General features: G+C 44.1%; 1 pseudogene; it reads right to left on the minus strand.

Moving 5' to 3' along the window:
* LOC102871794 overlaps positions 1 to 6,825 on the minus strand; it is a 158,591-nt pseudogene extending 151,766 nt beyond the window's left edge.
* Positions 6,826 to 21,389: the final 14,564 nt, after the last annotated feature.

A 21,389-nucleotide genomic window follows, 5' to 3' on the forward strand; every position in this document is an offset into this window, starting at 1 on the left:
CGCTCCAGTCTTCAGTAGGGACCTGCTGAATCAGCACAGGGGGCACCTGGACGCCTTCGGACCAGTCTGCAACCTCCGGCTGAGCAGCAGTGAATTCAGGAGCAGGATTGTCCATTCTCCGACACTCCTCCTTGGGCACAGCCTTTTCGGCAGCAGCCTGGCTCTCTGCAGAAGTACACATCAGGCGTGACCTCCACGGGTGCTCCTAGGAGACTATGCCCCGCATGTGCAGGATTTCCCGGGCCAGCACCCACCACATCACACCCGCCGAGTGAGCTCCCTTGTCGTTGCACGGGATAGCAATATCTACACAGCACAGAGGAGAATCTGTGTTACACAGGGCAGTGGTGGGCAGGTTAACGTAAGATGCTTCTGTCAGAGGCTGGTGGTCAGCCCTGGGATCAGTGACCACCAGAAGACGAGGCTCCCGGAAGGCTGCCTGGATCTGGTTAGTGAAGGTTCCAGGAGTGAAGTGTCTGGTACTAGGAGTGACCCCAGTAGCAGCGGCAAACTTCAGCACAGGTCTCTGGCCAGCATTTCTAGAGGATATGACACTGACATCAGCTGGATTTTCAATGGCAACAACGGTGCAAGTGGCTCAGAGGAGCTTCTCCCAGGTCCTCTTCAGGTTTATGATGTAGATGCCATCACTTTTCCTTTTGTAGGTGTACTGTTCCATTCGGAAGTCGAGGTTGGTGCTGCCCAAATGCGTTCCTGCTGCAAGGAATTTGAGGACAACCTCCTCCTTCATCTGCAGGACATCAGTTTCCCCTTTAAGTTATGATGGGAACCAGGACAACGTGTGGGTAGTGTGGAAGCAAGAAAAATTTTAAATAAAAATATAAGTGAACAAAGTATTTGGGAGAACATGGAAAATATTGAAGATAGGCAAAGAAGATGCAAAATGTGGATGATTAGATGTCTGAAGCGAACAACAGAAGTCCGGTACTAAAAATCATATTCTGGAAAAGATTATCGAAATTATTTTAAAATAATTTTTTGAAATTGTGTATTGAATGAACTTATTGTGTACCTGAGGCTATCAATTCAGAACCACTAATAACAAGACATTCTATTAAAATTATTAGACTTTTAAAGAAAAGGAAAAATAATAATACCACTCATTTGAGCAACTAAATCATATAACATATAACACTATCACTAGAATATTTGACTTAAAAAGAATTTTGCTGTTATTAGATAATTTCACAACATTGCTTTATTCCAGAAGAAAATGGAGACATATGTTTAATAAACTCTAAGAAAAAATATAAATCCCATAGTTTATATCTACCAGTTATAGTCTGTTGTGGCTGAGTCAATTCTGACGCAGTGACCTTAGAAGATAAAGCCCCATAGAGTTTCTAAGGCTGTAAATCTTTATGTAAGTCAATTGCCCATCTTTCCCTTGTGGAAACTGGTGGGTTTGAACACTGACTTTTGTTTCACAAGTGAGTATGTTTCTGCACTGCACTGCCAGAGCTCCCATTAAGCATTAAAGGTGCAATAAATTACTGACAACACGGAAAACCATTACCTAGTTCCATGAGCCCTTCCTAAGGGCTCTACTAAAAGAATGACTCTCAAGCAATCAAAATCACCAGAGAGTTAGTTGACGTAGGGACTAGTGGAGAAGACGGATTATATAATTACTTGCAAAATTAAGACCGAATGAAGGTTAAAAGGGAGAGCGTAAGTTGTATAATGGTTGTATGGTCCTACAAATGAGATATAAATAGTACAGCTATTAACAAATGAAGGAGTATTATTTTCAGCTGTTTATATAACTGTTTTATAGCTGTCCCAATTGACTGTGCTAGGTTTATTGTCTGAGACTATTGTTAATGATAAAGGATAAAGAAAGGACATAATTATGGAATATGGTTTCATTCCTTGTATTCTTAGAAAACTGGCTACTTGATGTGAAAGCCAGGCTACAGAAGGGTCTCTGGTGGCCTACTGGGCAAGCACTCAGCTGCTAATCCAAGGGTTATTGGTTCAAACACACTATTTTTTTTTCCCATGGAAGAAAATGATGGTGATCTGCACCTGTAAAGATGGTTGTTGCTGCTGTTGTTGTCAGGTGTCATCGAGTTGACTCACAGGTAGTATAACTCGTAGTGACCCAATGAGCAACAGATCTGAGCCCTGTCCTGTCCTGTCCCATCCTCACAATCTTACACCCTGGAGACCATTGCTGCTGTCCTGGTATTAATCCACCTAGTTGAGGATCTTCCTATTTTCGCCAATTCTCTCCTTTTCCAAGCATGATGTCCTCTTTCAATGAATAGCCTCTCCTAACAGCATACTAAATGTTTGTGAGATGGAGCCTCAACATCTTTGTCTCCAAGGAACGTCTGGTTGCACTTTTCCTAAGATTCTATAGCTATTTATTCTTTGGGAGTCCATGGGATACTTTGTACTCTTCTCCAGCACCACAACTCAAACACACCAATTCTCCTCCTGTCTTCTTTATTCATTATCCAACTCTCAGATGCATAACAAATGATTTAAAAGACCATGGCCTGAATTGGGTGCACCTTAGTCTTCAAATTGACATCATTGCTCCTCAGTAATTTTCAGAGCTCCCTGACTTGAGACTTTCCCCAGTGTGATATATCTCCTGATTTCCTGACTGCTGGTACCAACAGTGTAGACTATGGATACAAGTAAGATGAAATGGCAGACAGTTTCAATCTTTTCTCCATCTATCATGATGTTGGGAAGCAGGAGTGGCATCCACTTCCTAAATCACATGCCTCTGGAAACTCTATAAACTTAGAGAAACGATAGTTATAGAAAGGCCTCAGGTCTTTTTTTTTTTTTTTTTATGTGTGTACCGTCAAATTGGATCTGACTGGTACAGGAGGTGATTGTTCCTCCTTCTTCAGCAGAGCATCTGGTGGATTTGAACCGCTCACCTCTGGGATTGCAGTGCAAGGCTTCAGGTCTTTTGTTCACGGAGTCACTATGAGTTGTGCACAACTTGACAGCAATCTACAACAACATCATAATGTTACGTATTGATCCAGTAGAGAGAATTTTTGTTCTCTTGATGTTGAAATGTAATTCATATTGAAGGCTGTAGCCTGATCTTCTGCAACAAGTGCTTCCAGTTCTTCTCACTTTCAGCACATAAGGTTGTGTCATCTCTGTAATGTAGGTTGTTGATGAGTCTTCCTCTTCTCCTAATATCTTCTTCTTCGCAAATTTCAACTCCTCAAATGGTTTGTTCAGCAGATTAAATGAGTATGAAGAAAGGATACAACCCTAACACACCCCTTTCTTCATTTTAAAGCGTACAGTGTTCCCTTGCTCTACAGTATATTAAAAGAAAACTGCCAGACGTTCAGGGTTGGTTTAGAATAGATACGGCACCAGAGATATCATTGCTGATGTCAGATGGATCCTGGCTGAAAGCAGAGAGTGCCAGAAGAATGTCTACTTCTGCTTTATTGACTATGCAAAGGCATTTCACTGTATGGATCATAGCATGGCTAACATTGAGAAGAATGGGAAGCCCAGAACACTTCATTGTACACATGTGAAACCTATACGTAGACCAGAAGCTATTGTCTGAACAGAGCAACAGAGCAAGGGAATACACTGCTTTCACTAGGTGATTCAGTGACCCTATGAACAACATATCTGAACCTTGTCCTACTGTGTGCTCTCCTCACTCTCCGTGACATGAACACACCCATGTTACAATCATCGTGTCAGTTCATCTTGCAGAGGATTTTCACCTCATACTCTGACCCTCCACGTTCCCAGCACCATGTCCTTTTCCAAGGACTGGCCCTTTCTGACAACAGGCCCAATGTTTGTGAGACCAGGTTCCACCATCTTCGCCTCTGAGGGGCACCCTGGCTGCACTTTCTCTGAGAGAGAACTGTTTGTTCTTTTGGCAGTCCATGAAATAGTCAGTACTGTTCTCCAACACCACAATTCAAAGGCACAAATTCGTCTCTGTCATCTTTGTTCACTGTCCGACTTTCATGGGTTTTGATTGTGGATCCAAGTAAAACAAATCATTGACAATCGCATTCTTTCCACAGTCTATCATGATGTTGTCTACCGGTCCAGTGACACACACACATATACATTGGTTTGCATACAAGATTCATATACATTGTATTTCACACATTCCTTCATTCAAGTTGTGTTTCACACGATCATTCCCACATATTGTGGGCGGTTTTGTTTGTTTTTTATCGATGTTGAGACATAATCTATATTGAAGGTTGTAGTCTTTGACCTTCAATCGCAAATGTTTCAAATCCTCTTCACTCTCAGCAAGCAGGGTTGTGTCATCTGCATAACACAGGTTGTTGATGAGTCTTCCTCCAATCTTAATGCCACATTCTTCTTCATGTAGTCCAATATATCAAAAAAAAATTTGTTCAATTTACAGATTGAATATATATGGAGAAAAGTTAGAGCCCTAACACACATTGTTTTGTTTTGTTTTTTTTCTTTTTCAGATTTTATACCCTTGTTTTCTTTGAGAAGCAGCTTCTTGGTCTAGGTTTCTCATGAGTATGGTTAGGTGTCCTGGGATTCCCATCTCAGTGTTAGCCAAACTTTGTTATGCTCCACACAGTCAAATGCCTATGAAATACACGTACACATCTTTCTGGTGTTCTCTGTGTTCAGCCAAGAATGATCTGATATTAGCAATGATACCTCTCTTGCCACGGCCTCTTCTGAACTCTGCTTGAATTTCTGGCAGTGCCGTGTCAATGTACTGTTTTAGCTGTTCTTTTAATAAACTTTAGCAAGATTTCACTTGAGTGCAATATTAGTGATATTGCTCAACAATTTCTACATTCTGTTGAATCACCTTTTTTTGGTAATAAATATGGATTTTTCAGTCAATCTTTGAATTTCCTGCGACAATCACAGCCTGGGAACCCTTTGATCTTCCTGATCAATCTGTCACATGGGATCATGGGATGAGCATCAAGCCAACAGCACTCAACAACAATGTACAAGATAATAAATAAAAACTTTATGACCGAAATATCAGTATGTACTCCTTGCGTATTTCACACAATCACGTATATTCCCATGTAAGCCATGAGAAGCCCTACAGGTTTAATGGCCTCAATTTTCCAGTTGAGACACTATAAAGAAAAGGTGGGTAGGAAAATGGCATTTATAAGAGATTTGAAAGTCACGTTACATTTTTAAAACCAAGGAAGAGTGTGTTGTCCAGGGCTGAACATGTGGTTGGCAAATCTATACAGAAATGTGAGGAGGTTTCTCCAGCAGGCGCCAGGATAAAGGCTGCTTGCAGGGGAGCAGGGCTGTGATGCGGGGCGTTGCAAGCTCTGCTTCTTGAGCTGCGTGCTGGTTACAAGGCTCACTGTGTTCACTAAACCGCTGTGGAGAGTGGATTATTGCATCTATGCTTCATTTCACAGGAAAGAAAGAAAAAAGTGAACCCGAACAAACCCCAATGGTGACAAGCATCCCAAGCCCAGCCTGCTGACGGAAAGTCAGTTATGACTCCTGTCGTCCCTATAGAACAGGGCGAAGCTGCCCCATAGCTCTCTGGAGGCTGTAACTCTTCATAGGAACAGCTGTCATACTGTCCTCCCAAGGAGCAGCAAGTGGATTCGAACTACTGGCCTTCGAGTTAGAAGCGCACTGATTTATCCACAGCACCATCAGGAGCTTCGCAACAACAGAAACATTTAAAAACATCCCCTGGGACGATCCTGTCGACGAGTAACAGTCCCACTTGTGTTGGTGATGCTGAGAAGACAAGCACGTGGTGTGGAACAGACAGTCCTGAGGCCAGTGTTTCCATGCCATCCTCGCTCTGCGAGTGAGGTCACCTTGAGCCTCTCTCCGTTTTACTGTCTGTGAGACGCACCTAACAATACCAATACATAATTCACAGGAACGCAGAGGGGCCCAAATGAGAAAACGACTGTGTAAGGTCTTTGTAAGCTGAAACCCACTCTGCAATCATTTGTTCTCATCACTGTAGTGAGAGCGAGGACACCTCTGAGAGCAGTGACGTTTCGGGCCCACTGTGTTTGCTGACATACCTCCCTCTCCCAGCCTCTCGTGCATACCTGATGTGTGGGACACGGGTACCACCACCCTGAGAAAAAGTCAGCGGAGCAGAGATTTCATAACAAGAGCTGCCAAACCAAAGACTTTCAGGAAGTAAGCGATCTGACGAGAAAACGAGCATTTCCTGGTCTGTCATAATCACGACAGCTCTGTGTGCTGTAGATTTGACCCAGTTCATGGTATTCTTCAAGGACAAGTCCAAGGCCTTCGTCTGCATTTCTTTGGAAGCAGGTCACCACATGGTTTTTCCTGCAGAGCTGCGGAGCAGATTTGAACTGAGTTCCTGGGAGCACGTAACCTTTGTGTAACCAAAACCAATCCCAACTGAAGGGGCCAGCTCCATTCCAGCTCCTAGCAAAGCCAGAGAGTGGAACAGAACTGCTCCTCAGGACTCCAGAGTCTATAACCCCTTACAGAAGCAGCCTGCCTCACCTCTTCCCTGAAGAGTCTAGTAGACTTGAACAGCCAGGCTTTTGGCCATCCAATACTGAGTCCACTGTGCCACCAGAGATCCTTATCGTACCACCAGCCAAACCAGATCCACCACCAATGCATTGGTTCTGACTCACAGTGACCCTAGATGACAGAACTGAACTGCCCTACAGCATTTTCACAGCTGTGATCTTTACAGGAGTAGATCTTTCAGCCTTTTCTCCTGCAGAGCCTTTGGGTGGGTTTGAACTGCCAACTTTTGGGTTAGTGCCCTTGTGCTTAACTATTACCTTGCCGGGGCTTCATGACGCCTATCTATGTTTGGGCTTTCTTCATTCTCTCAATCAAAAAGTAAGTGTTGACTTTCATCCATGTGTCAGATCCTAATCCATAAATGACCAACCAGTGACAGTTCCCAGGGAGCTTCTAGTCCAGCAAGAGGATGTTGTTGTTGTTGTTGTGCATCACCGAGTAAGAACCAACGCACAGCTGACCCTCCGGCAGGTTTTCCGAGGCAGTTAATCATGTGAGAGGAGATTGTCCATCCTTCTCCCGCAGAGCAGCAGGTGGACTTGAACCGCGTGCTTTTGGGATTGCAGAGCAGCTTCTTGCCACTAGGACACCAGAGCTCCCTGGTAAGGGAATAGGAATAGCATAATCAATAACTATGGGAAGGACGTGGAATGCTTGAAGGCAAAGATCACAGAAGGACAAAAGGTAAACAACAGCCAAGGGGATCAATGCAGACAGTTGTTGTTGATGCTGTGAGTCATCAAGTTGGAACTGACTCAGACCTGAGGCTGCAGTGGGTTTCAGAGGCAGTACATCTCACGGGAGGAGACTACCCGTCCTCCTCCCTCATTGCAGCTGGTAGAGTAGAACTGTGTGCCTTTGGGCTTGCAGCGTAACTTCTTACCAGTAGGCCACCATGGCCCCCTACTGCAGACAGGTGGGCTGCATTCGGTAAGTAAGTTGGCCTGACAGAAAAGGTGAGATTTGAGCAAAGACATGAGGAAGAAGAGGGAATGAGCCCTGTGGCTATCTCTGGGAAGAGCATTCCAAGCAGAGAAAATGGCCTTTGACCTTTGTTAAGGCCTGGGGTTGAGTTGGGTTTCTGACTAGCCCAGAAGAGGAAAAGCTGAGAGGCCATGTTGGCAGGACAGAAGAGAGAGAGCAGAGGAGATGCTGGGAGGCAGAGGAAACGTGGCCGGGGAAAAGGGGTCAGAGCACGGTTGGCGGTCAGTGGCCGTTGAAGAGGCTGCAAGATGTAGGGAAGGAAACAGAGAGCTGTGCGGCTGCTGTGTGAGGAACCTTGTACGGGCTGATGAGAGATGAAGGAAGCAGGAGCTGGAATGATAGATGCTATAATAGATGTCTTGTCATCCAGTGCTGTTATTGCCGGGATACCACAAGCGGATGGCTTTAATAAGGAGAAATGTGAGCTCTCGGTTTAGGAGACCAGAAGTCCAAATTCAGAGTATCAGCCCGAGGCAAAAGCTGTCTTTTACTGTCAGGGAAGGGCCTTGTCGCCTTTCAACATTGATGAACTTTGTGTCTCTAGGAGACATTTCTGTATCTTAGCATTCGTCTTACCCTGATCCAGGAGGTGCACTGCACAGGGACCCTTGGTCCAAAAGATACAGTCCACTTCTGGCTCTTCAGTGTGGTATTGAAAACCTTCTCAGCTCTCTTTGATTTTTAAAATCTCTTTCATATCTTGATAGATATTGGTTCTAAATGCAAGCTAATCCTGTCGCCAGCTTCCCGTCTTATGAAGGAGAGTGCCCCCATCAACAACACCACATGGGACAATTTTCAAAGTGGAGAATAGTCATCTAATACACTGGTAATCATGACCTGCCAGCTTCATGTATTTTGGAAGGCTATCAGTCTATCTGTATCAACGGCATACTAGTTGTCATCGTTCCTTTTGAGACTTGTGTGCCACTCAAGATTTCTGGGGATGCTGGGTCTTGATCTCCATTTGCTTCTTTTTGTTTGGCCTCCCTACATGGGCTGTAGGCCCAATCTTCATTCTTCTTTCCAATGGGCTGCATATCTTCTTGTCCTTGGCTGGTCACACGTTGGGCTCGGCTGGGTTTCATCTTCAGTTTTCTCTGTTACACTGGAGATTCCTCCTTCAGTTAGGCCCTTCTGCCCAGAACTGGTTGTGAACCCCTCACAATGCCAGGAAGCATAAATGGAGCACTGGGCGTCCCGTTTCTTTAGGGAGAGTTGTGTTTGTCCACTCAGCCCTCCGCTTTTGCTGGATTCCCTTTGATAGACGCATCGTGTTTGGTTTAGAGACCTTTCTTCTGTGGTGGTTTCTAAACTGAGATTTCATGTATGTGCACATGCTCAACCACACACACACTTAGTGCGTAGACATGCACACGCCACACACAACACATATGTGCACACACATGTACATCACAGACATACACACACATCATGTACCACACCTATCATATCCGTAGACATGCTTATGTGCTTCAGAAACCGGGCACACACACACTTCTTGGGATTCTGCACATCTCCATTTCTTACAAGCCTTTGCAAGATCGTCAGTGAAGACCATGTTAGCTATCATTATACACCTTATTATTATACTGTGTTCCTTCCCCAGCCATAATTTATGTAAAAGTCTAATTTTTATGGATTTACTTCAGCGTTTTCTATCAAGAACCTGTCTATTATAAGTCAACCAAGAAACTGGCTGCCATGCTGTCTATCTGACCACGGTCCTGGGCTTCTGCCTCGAGTCTTCCATTGTTGGGTTTCCATATTCTCACTAAACTACAAAATCCCTTGTTTTTACTGACATCCTTACAAAATCGCAAGAAAAAACCCAAAGATTTTTATTTTTAAATGTGTATTTGTGTTTGTTCCTTACATTCTCTCCACTGCCACTTATTTCCTGTCAACCCAGAAATAGAAAATAGCACACACACACATAGAAGAGCTCGTTTGGATAAAGATGAACTATGATCTTGAACATAGGATTCAAGATGATGCACGTCGTCTCAAAGTTGGTATGATTACGATATGGTCAAATGACAATCTTCAGTCTTTAAAGTTTGTTTGCATTTTCACCCCACAGACATGGTAATTTTAAATGTAACATTACATTTAAGTGTTAAATTAAAATTTAATGTTCAATTTCAAAGTTAATGTTGAGCATGTGAAAGTAAATGTGTCCTGTCATTGAGGGACAACCACTTTCCTCAGAGTCTACACTCTTCCCAGAGACTGACAGGAGAAGCAAACGTGTAACGGAACGGTTGTGGCTCCCTCTGCTCAAGGGGAGAGGAGCAGTGTTGACTGGGAATTTATCTGATGTCAAATGAATGTGTAATTCCTAAAATAAGTGGAATAGCGAGTAGTGACAGGGACCATTCTGTGAGCGGCATGACAAAATTACATTGATATTCATTTTATTCACAAGACTGCTTTGATTTTACTGTAATGATAGTTTATAAAATAGTGTAAGAAGCTGAATGAAAGAACCTTGCCATCCATAATCTCCCAGTTCCTCAAAGACAATGGTGTATCCATCCTAACCAAGGCTAACAGAGACAGATACTGTCGTGGTGTTGTTAGCGCCCATTGTAAACTCAGGGCAGCCTTGTGCCTAACCAAGTGAAATGCCATCTTCTGCACCATTGCCACTGTCATTGGCGCGTTGGAGTCTATTGTGGTGGCCACTGAATCAGTTCATCTCCTTGAGAGTTTCCCTTGATTTGACGGGCCCTCGGCATCACCAGACAGGATGTCCATTTCTCTAGTGACTGGTCTTTTCTGGTGTTGTTTCCAAGGGACCCTATGTCTCATCATCTTTGCTTCTAAGGAGCATTCTGGTTGGTTTCTTCTGAGACTGAGTTAGTCACTCTTATGGATGTGTGTAGTATCCCAGAGCACTTGACTGTGCTAATGCAAAACTTATACTTGTATCAGGAGGCAGTCGTCAGAACAGAGCAAAGAAACACTGCATGGTTCAAAATCAGGAAGAGTGTACACCAAGGACGTGCCCTATCTTTATACCTTTGCAATTTATATGCAGATCAGATAATCTGGGAGGCTGGGCTGTATGAGGAGGAATGTGACATCAGGATTGCAGTAAAAGTCATCAACAACCAGCATTATGTAGATGGCGCAACCCTGCTTGCTGAAACTGAGGAGAACCTGAAGCATTTGCTGCAGAAGGTCAAGGACTACATACAACCTTAAATATGAATTGAAGCCCAACATCAAGAAAACAAAGTTTCTCAACATTGGGCCAATTGGCAGCATCACGATAGTGAAGAGATTGAGATTGTTAATAGTTTTAGTTTACTTGGCTTCACAGTCAACACTCTTGGTACCCACAGCCAGGAAATCAAAAGACAAATTGCATTGGGAAAGTCTGCTATCAGGGACCTCTCCAAAGTACTAAGAGCAATGATGTCAGTCTGGAGACTGAGGTGTGCCTGATTCAGGTCTTAGTCTTCACAATTATTTGCTATGCATCAGAAAGCTGAATAATGTCTAGGGATGCTAGAAGGAGAATTGATGCCTTTGAGCTGTGGTGCTGGAGAAGAATATTGAATATACCATGGACTGCTAGGAGAACAAGCAGGTTCTTCCTAGAGAGGGTGAGACCAGGCTGTTTCTTGGAGGCAAGGATTCTATTCTGAGACTTCATCTGACATACTTTGGGCATGTTGCAACGAGGGACGAGTCCTTAGAGTGGGACATCATGGTTGGAAAGATGGAGGGACAGTGCAAGAGAGGAAGACCCTCAATGAGATAGACTGACTCAGTGACTGCGGTCATGGGGGTAGGTGTGTCAGGAACAATAAGGTTGGCGCAGGGTTCAGAGCTGTTCTACATAGGGTCATTATGAGTCACAAGTGACTCGACAGCACATAACAACAACAGTCCACTTAACATTTTTCTCAAAGAACAGATTTCGAATGCATCAGTTCTTTCTGTATTCCTTTCCCAATCGCTAAGCTCTAGTTTAATTGAGCACTTAATATGTCCCAAGCCCCTGTTGTGCTGTTGCATCTGAGCCTCATCATTAATCTTCTAAGAGGAATGACTTTAACCGTGTTTTCTGCATGGTCATCTAGATGCCCTGGATGAGATGAAATCGTTAGTCTCAGATTCTGCTGCTGAAAAATAGATGCCCAGGACTTTGGATGCCAGCTTGTTGTCTCTGCTCTTTCTCTTTTGTATCACAACATGATATCTAGGAATTGGTAGGACTTTTCTTCTGATGGAGAATTCTAGTACTAAAAAATCCCCTTTAGATCCATAACCGGTTTTTTTAGTAGGTCATGTGCACAAAGGGAGCTGTGGTGGCCTGAAGCTGCCCTGCCAGCCCGAAAGCTTGTCTTCAAAATCAGTCAGCTCTTCCTTGGGAGAAAGACGTGCAGCTTCCTCCCCTGTGACTCACAGCCTCTGAAAACCTGCGGGAGGCTCAGCTGTGAGTTGGTTTGAACTTGAAGGCAGTGAGTGAGTGAGCTTGAGTCACATACAGAGTGTGATGTTATGCTCGGAAAAGGAGAGGATTAGTAAAAGAGAGGAAGACCCCCAATGAGATGCACTGACACAGAGATCGCAACAATGAACTTGAAGATGGAGGTTGTGAGGACGGTGCAGGACGGCGTAAGGCTGTGATGCGGCACTCATGGGGTTGTTATGAATGAGAGTTGACAGGATGGTGTCAGCAACAATGCACAAAGCTCACTTTCTTATTGTTTTGAGCCTATGGCTGAAGAAAGAATGTTAATTCCAGGTCAGGACATTATGCAAAGGGAGAGATCTGGTTGGTTTTGTTTTGGTGAATTATTTCCATTCTTCCTAAGTTTTAAATTTTCCATTCCACTTTCTTTCTATATAAAGCACATCCCAAAATGAATCTGGGGTATTTGGGAAGCCAGATTTAACTCACACCTTCCCAATGATCATGTTCATTGACACTGGGAAGTATTTTCATTACTATAATAAATGAAAGGGGAAGAGAACTTAAAAGTAATAAAGTTTTAAAATGGGGTCTAGTGGCAAGGAGCTGCAACTACAATCCCAGAGGCGCATGGTTCGAATCCACCAGATGCTCTGCCAGGGAAGGAGGGACAATCTCCTCCTGTGCCAGTCAGATCTGATTTGATGGTACACGCACAGAAAAATAATAAAATTTTTAAAAAAATCAAAATTAAAATGGTGAAGAAAGTTTATTCGGATTGGTTACTCCAATCAGCTGATAACGGTTGTGCTAAGCACCAGTAGCCAGGAGAATACTTTATTATCTCCTAACACGCGGTATAGCTCCTACCAGTCACCGTACCCACCGTCCTACAGAGCAGTTCATCCACCCATCAGAATCTACACTCCATGAAGATTTTGTATATTATACCAACAATGTCTTTTACAAGTAGGATTCAACCTGCTCTAAATGGGTAGAGCCCACGACACACCTCAGATCCTTAGCTGACCACACACAAATGCTCTAGCCCCAGTTGCACCTCTATCTAATTCCATTGCGTTTTTCGGAATTGGAATCAACTTGATGGCAGTGAGTGGTTTAGGTTTCGTTCGACTGTGAGGGGCTCATCACTTTCATTAAATGTTACCTTCCAGCCTCAGTTAAAATCTTCTAACCGAAAGGGGCAGCTTTTCTGAAAGCACTTTGGCCTCTGACTATAAGCCCACTAAAGAACCCTAGTCAAGCGCCTTTCAAAGATCCTGTCCTTTCTGCTGTCACATCGCTCACCTTCTACACACATTTATTGTCATTAATTCTACTGTTTTGGGGGGTGGGGCTTGGAGTCTCCATCCACTCTGGTAGTTTGGCTGGCTGGCTGATGTTCCGGTGGCGGTCTCATCTTGGTGGCAATCAGACAAGGGGAGTTTCTGGGATCCTTTTTGTTGTGTGTTAGTGTTCTTTTTCTCCCTCAAAAGTGAGTGGCCTTGAGCCTTAGACTAAGGGTAAAGGTGGAGGCCTGCTCGAGGATGTGACTTTAAAATCATTGGTGAGACAATGGGTCCGTGGGCTGGCCTGAGGCCTTCGAGTCTCCCTCCACGGTGGAAGTTGGCTGCTGGCCGATATCTTGGTGGCAGTCTTCTTGGTGGTAGTCAGGCAAGGGAAGGCCCTTGGGTCAAATTTATGAATTTTAGAAGAATATTCCTTTAAAGACACAGCAATCATTTGTCTATTTGCTGTACTGAACAACTTGGAGTTGCTGTGATACTGAACGCTATTCCACAGTCATGTCAAATACCATAATGGTTACCCAATTTGTAGAGTGGTTGGATGAACTTCCAGATTGATTCATGTTGGAAAGCAGGAGTGGCATCCACTTCCTAAACTAGATGCCTCTGGAAACTCTACAAACTCTCTTATAAATGTCAGAAATGATGTTAATTATAGAACAGAGTTCAGGTCTTTTGTGCAAAGCACTCTGAGTCATACTCTACTTGACAACACTTACCCACTGCTAAGTGAGACTAGTGCTGTTGTATCTGGAGGAACATTCTTCCACTTTGCACCTCACTCTTTGTCAATGTGCTGTTTGAAGTAACCTGGGTTTGCTGTGATGCTGAACTTTGTGCCATGGGGATATCAAATTCCAGAATGGTTTTGTGGGCCATTGTGGACAGTGTTTGGTGGAGCTCTCAGTTGTAAAACAGGTTTGGAAGCAGGAGTGGCATCCACTTCCTAAACCATATGCCTCTGAAAAGTCTATAAACTTGGAGATACAACAATAGATATAGAAAGGCATTAGGTCTTTTGTTTATAGAGTCACTATGAGTCAACCTTGACTCGACGACAACAACAACAACAATTCTACTGTTTTCTTGGAACAGATATTACTATAAATAGAAACAGTAGGGAAGCATAGAGAGTGTGGAGCTTCAAGAGTGAGAGTGAGAAAAGAAACTTAAAACAGAAAGAAATAAACGAGTGATCATCATTGTAATCATACAGCAAACAACTGCCAAGAATTTAAGGTGTACCAGGCTTGTCTTTTCAGTCAAAGAAACCAGATGAACAGTTAGCGCTCACATAAGATGTTCAACATCCTTGGAGTCGTTGTTCTCTAGAAGCAACTCTTTATGTAAAACCAAAGATCTAACGCACTTGCACTGCCATTGGTCTGTTCTGACTCATCAGACTTCCAAGGCTGGAGATCTTCCCAGGAACAGACTGCCACCTCTGTCTCTGAGGAAGTGGCTGGTGGGGTCACACCTCTGGCCTCTAACTTATTAGTCCAGCACGTAGCACCCCACCAGGGCTACTGTCATTGACTGAATTGATTTTGGTTCATAGAAGCCCCAGAGGACAGAAGTAGGTTGTCTCTTGGGGTTTCCAATGCTGTCAAGTTTAATGAAGGGAGCTCTAGTGGCTTAAGGGTAAGGAATTCCACTGCCAACACAAAGGTACATGGTTCAAATCCACCAGCTGCTCCATGGGAAAAGATGGACAATCAACTTTCATGTGATCCACTAACTTTGAAAACCCACTGGAAGGTCAGCTATGGGTCAGTTCCGACAGCAGCGATCATTACGGAAGCAGAGTGTCTCAATACTCTCGTGAGGAGCAGTGGTGGGTTTGAACCACTGATGTTTTACTGTCAGTCAGACACCGTATGCACTGCCCCACAGCTCTCCTTTCACCACGGTGGACATACGCACCACTGACCTGGAACCCACTCATGGCTAACCGGCCAGTGAGTTCCAGAGGGAATGAATCACGCAGGGGAGATTGCCTGCCTCTCTCCCTTGGAGCAGCTGGTGGATTCAAACCACGTGCCTTGAGGCTGGCACCACAGCTCCTCACCACTAGGACACCAGAGAGAATGTCAATAAAGGCCATTTCTGCAGAGCAGACACCACAGTTTTGAGAAGAAACAGAATAAAGCAAGATAAAGCCGAGTTTCTTTGACCTAGTTTTCTTTGTTGACAATAGATCTTGCCTTTAACCTGATACAATATGCAGACATTTGCTGGATGGGAGCTGCCGTAATCTTTAGAAAATCTCGGACCAGATACCAAACAGCACAGTCCTGGGACGTGACTTTCTAAATTTAAAGTGTATCATATGCCCTTTAGAAGTAATGCCTACTTGGGAAAATGATTTTTAAAAATTGAAAAAGAACCAAATTGTGAAAATATGAGAACTTTCTTTTTTTCTCCAATGAAAGCCAGAGGGGAGAAAGCATGTCTGAGCCTATTTTAATAAGACTTTGTAGCTATATAAAAACCGTCTCCACTTTCAGTAAGCGTGACTAACAGAATCTAGTTATGAGTGAGGGGAAAACTATCAAACGCAAAATCATTTCAAAGAGTTGAATGCCGCTATCGTTAGTGTGACATGAGCACCGAGTTTAGAACATGAAGAGGTGGAGAAGTTTTATTTATATATTAAAAAAATCATCAGCTTTTATTTATTCTACATGGTGGAGTTCCCCCCCCCCCCCCCCCCCCCCCCCCCCCCCCCCCCCCCCCCCCCCCCCCCCCCCCCCCCCCCCCCCCGGCCATTTACATCAATCTCCGTCAATCAGACCCACCTTCTCCAGAGCCTGGGGCCTTTCTGGTGAAAGAACAGCAAATTGTTGGGTGTGTCTGAGGTGCTGTTCATCCTGGCACCATGTGTAACCTGGTGCTTTTCAACAGAGGAGAGCAGAGATCACAGCCAATGAAGTGATTGGAAAGACACAATCCTCCCTTGTTTTGTGGCTTTCCTGACACGGAACAACTGATTGGACTGTGCTGAAGCCCCCCAGCATCTCACCACCAGGGGTCCGGGCCGTCGAGTGTACATGGTCCTGGTGGTGGTGGTCACTGCCAGTGGTGGTGGCGGCGATAGGGGTCGTGGTGAGTGTGAATGACTTAGGAAAGCATCGGTTGTGATTGTATCCCAAGTGTGGAGAACAAAAGCTCCGACCCCAGGAGCCTGTCACAGGACAAACCATGGATGAGAAACTGCTGTGGAAACCTGAAGAGAGTTGCACACAGAGATAATCATTTCAGTGTGGTTACTGGGGAGGAGAGAGGGGAGTAGAAAAGTGATTAATGGAGATAATAAACTTATTAAGATGATGAAGTGAAAGAGAAGGTGGAATGAATGGAGCATCAGGAGTTGTGTTGATTGTAATTGATGTTATGGAATAAAACGTGCAGGAATGATTGAAACCACCTGATGTGCTTTGTAAACTTTCACTCAAATCACAATGAAAGAGGAAAAAAAAAATCCTTTAAGGGCTGAGTTAGAAAGTGACTTCATTTTTGTCAGAGTTGTAAGTCGTTAACTAAGAAACGTTTGTGATACAGGCCTCTTTCCTGTTTCTGAGAACGGTGAAGGAGATTGGAGGTGCTGCACTCTGACGTTACTGCCCTCCTATTGACACAGTGCTGGCTTATTCCAAGGACGTCTGGGAGGAGTCCTTGACGACCATACTGAGGTCAGAATCACCGTTGTCCACCCCACTTTTCCTCTGCTCATGACTGAGACATGACGGTTGATGTTAAACGAGTTCATTTGGTCTTGATCTTGAGGGAAATGTTTTCATTTGTCTGTTTCCCTTCCTCACATGTTTCTGTGACTCTGGGAGTTATGTCACGGGTATTTCACACACAAGCAGGACCACCCATGGTGAACATACCTCAGTGAGGTTTTCAGACTAAGGCAGACCAGGAAGAGAGGCCTTGTGATGTACCTCTGAATATTAGTCATCTAAAACCCTGTGGCTCACACAGATTGTTGTTGTTAGGTGCTATCGTGTTGAGCATCACTCATAGCGACCCTAAGAACAAAGGATCTGAACCCTGCTCTATCCTGGGCAATCCTCATATTTCCTGACATATAAGAGCCCATTGAAGCAGTCACCATGTCAATCCACCTGGTTGAGGGTTTTCTTCTCCTTTGCCGACCTTCCACCTTTCCCAGCATCATGCCTTTCTTCAAGGACTAGCCCCTCCTAGCAACATGCCCAATGTATGTGAGGCAAAGCCTCATCGTTCATACTTCCAAAGAGCACTCTGGCTGCACCCTCTCCTGGCCGCCCTTGGGATGTTCAATGCTCTTCTCCAACACCACAACTCAAAAGTGTCAATTCTCCTGTCATCCTTACTCATTGCCCAGCTCTCAGATGCATAGCAATAATCAGAAAGACTATGACCTGAACCAGATGCACCTTAGCCCTCAAACTGACATCATTACTTCTCAATAATTCAGAGAGGTCCCTCACTGCAGATTTTCCCAGTGCAATATGTCTCCTTATCTTCTGACTGCTGGTACCAAGGGTGTTAGTTGTGGATCCAAGCAAGATGAAGCTGTTGATTGATTCAATCTGTTCTCCATTCATCATGATGTTGCCTATAAGTCCAGTGGTAAGAATCTTTATTTTCCTGACATTAAGATGCAATCCATACCGAAGGCTGCATTCCTTGATCTTCTGCAACAAGTGCTTCCAGGTCTCCTCAGTTTCAGCAAGCACCGTTGAGTCATCTGCATAACAAGGGTAATTGATGAGATTCCCTCCAGTCCTGACGCCACACTCCTCTTCATAGAGTCCAGCTTCTCAGATAATTTGCTCAGCATACAGATTGAATAGGTATGGAGAAAGAATGTAACCCTTATACGCTCCCTTCCCAATTTTAAACCATGCAGTGTTCCCCCAGTCTGTTCACACAGCAGCCTCCTCGAGGTACAGGTTCCTCATGGGCACAATCAAGGGCTCTAGGATCCCCATTCTTCTCAATGTCAGCTATAACTTGTCATGATCCACACAGTCAAATGCCTGTGAATAGTCAGTAATAAAGCACAAACGGATATTCTTCTGGTATTCCTTACTTTCAGTCAGGATCCATCTGACAACAGCAATGATATCCCTCTTCTAAATTCTACTTGAACTTCTGGAAGTTCCCCATCTATGTACTATTCTAGCTGTTTTTTAATGATCTCCAGCAGTATTTTCCTGTGTCAATGTGTATGTGTTACAATGGATTATTGCTTGGGAAAATTCTGGTAAAATGAACTCTGGCGGCCTAGTGGCAAGAAGCTGCGCTGCTGTAGGAGAAGGCTGGGCAATCTCCTCTCGTACGATGAACTGCCTCTGAAAACCCACCAGAAGAAGGCTAGCAGTAGGTTGTTCCGATATACAACAGCAACAAGAAGCTGGAGATGAGTCAGTTGGAAAGGCAGTGTTTGTCCTGTTTCACGTGGCCGGAGCCAACTCAAAGGCATCTCTCAACCACAGACTCTTCTCGGCTCACGGAGTATTTTGTCTACACCTGGAGAAATCTATGGGAGTGGAGGGAATTTTGACCACTGAATAGTCCACCACGCCACTGGCGTACCGTGGGGTAAGAGCATAGAGAGACCATCACCTCCGTACTAGAGCTGTAAGCCCGCCGATACTGATGAAATCGAGCCCTTCCGTTAAAGGCCCAGTTCTACATACTGTCCCACATGTGAAACACTGGATATTGTCTTGCTTGCCACACTCTGTTGATTTTGTCATTGTTGGTGTTGGGTACTTTTGAGTCTCACAACAAACCTGGGTATAAAAGAACGGCAAGCTTTGTTAAATCCTAGTATCGGTCCAAGATAGTATTTTGGTTTCTGTCAAGGTGATTGAGGCCTGGCGGCATAGCCTATACAGAGCTGTGCTGCTCACCAAAGGCCGCACTTCTCTGTTGGTTCAGGCCTTTCGGTGTCAGGAGGAAAAAAGATGGCTTTTTTCCTCCTTTATGAGTTACAACCTTGGAGACGATGGACAGTGAGCTGTGAGCTGGTTCTATCTTGACAGTGATGAGGGTGGGGGAGTGACCCCAAGATTAAAAAATCCATGCAATTTAGTCAGTGCTAAGGAGTTGAGTTAAAAAACCACATACATGAAATAAAACATCACCTAAACTTCACTTAAGTGATTTTGGAGAGGCAGCTATTGCATATGGGTCCCATCTTAAAATGTTTCAATTTGATTCTGTTTGTGACTCTACTCTTGAACTCTCCAATGGGATCATGACTGTCGATCCAGTTCACCATCAAGCAGATTATTTCTCAGACGGTCAGGCTGGGACACTCAGGTGGGTGAAAGACAGAGGTCCCTAACCAATGACAACCAGCTTAGCACTTCACGGCACTCCTCCAGAGAGAGTGAACTCTGACAGCTAGCGTACAGGCAAAGAGAAGAAATTTATGGTCATCAAAGACAGTGTGTTGGAGAAAGAAAGAGGTTGAGCTCATGGTGCAAGAGACCTAAAAGCTCAGGACGAAAGATGAGAAACACAGATACCTTTGTCACGCAGAAGTTTACTAAAATCCTGAGCTTTCGGCAAGGCAGCCCCAGTAAAGACAAAAACGTCAACACAGTGCAATGACATGATTGGCTCGCGGATAAGACCCAGACTGCTGAATGAAAGGATTTCCAAGAAGAAAGAACCGGAGGGCGGAGTCTTCCCAACTCACCATATATCTGTTTCCGAGGGCAGGACTTTCCCACAAGGCACGAGCCTCTGCATCTCCCTGGAGCCAAGGCCCTTGGGTGAGTTCTAGGGGCATCACCTAGAAGGCTGAGCAATCAGGCAGAAGGATGTGTTTTGGCTGCCACCCTTGATCTTCTGCAGTAAGCATTCCATCTCACTTTCAGCAAGCAAAATCGTGCCGTCTGCATAATGCAGGTTGTTTATGAGTCATCCTTCAATCCTTTGAGCCGTACTCGACTTGCTGGCACCTAACAACAATAACCACCACCAAACATACTTAGAGCCACGTTTATACTATGCTGTTAGGTCTCAATCTCTTAGTTCTTGCATGAGTTCCTGGGTGTTCTGATACTAGGATGTACACCCAGAGACAGAACTGAAGACATTTGCAATATCAAAGCTGCAAAAGGTGGGAAATGCAATTCAAGTGCCTGAGAATAGATATCCATTTTAAGTTGGCATCATGGAATGGAAGGGTATCTGTGTGCCTCTCTGTTAGTGTTAACGAACGCTTCAGGTAGATCTCCGTGTGAAGGCGTACAAGGTTATTAACATACCTGTGGTAGACGGCTGACTTACAGCCCCCTGAGCTAAGACAGCAGTGAAGATTGCATCATTCCCCTGGTTTCCAACAAGGACCATTTCACCAGAAGATTCACTTTTTTGGTGGGTGGTTAAATTCAGAGAGGAATTTATCTTGTGAATCCATCTGAAAGGAACATTAACCAACTTAATGACTAAGGTCTTTGTGACATTTTACAGAAAAGTCCAAGATATTTTCCATGGAGATGCCTCTTAAAGGAATCCCAAGGGGAAATCTGAGGACATTCAGTTTTAGGGGGAGCAGAAATCTAATTCTGTGAGAAGCCAAGAGATAAATCTCTCACTATATAAACTCTCCACATTTCTATTACAATGTCTCAGAATTTACATAAAAGGAACAAAGAAATCATTGGCAACAAAATCTGAAATGAAGGGGGAAAATGGTTTGGAAATTGTGACTGGTTTTCTGTTGTATGTGAAGTTTCTATGAGGTGGAACTTGGCATTGACTCAGAGACACCCAACAACATCAGTCCTTTGTTTTATACAATTGCAGGCCTGTTAGGTTTCCAAGGAAGGCCTGATGATCTCTGTTAGGACATTTTATTATAATAATAAATTTTTTATCCAAGTAGAACTACCTCTTTTTTAAGTTTAGTGGTAACGGCAAAGCTGAGAAATACCCTTGTTGGGATTCCACACACCTCATTTGTACGGTTCTCCCCCAGCCCAAAGGTACCATGCACTTAAATTGCATGGTTAAAAAGCTATTCAATCCTTTTTATTTCCCTGAATTTTTTTTAAATTTTTAATTGGTTTTCATTCACTTGTATATATTTTGTTCTATCACATTAA

The sequence above is a fragment of the Elephantulus edwardii genome, unplaced genomic scaffold, assembly GCF_000299155.1.
Source record: "Elephantulus edwardii isolate Elephantulus edwardi_28Jun2011 unplaced genomic scaffold, EleEdw1.0 scaffold00127, whole genome shotgun sequence".
Classification (NCBI taxonomy): Eukaryota; Metazoa; Chordata; class Mammalia; order Macroscelidea; family Macroscelididae; genus Elephantulus; species Elephantulus edwardii.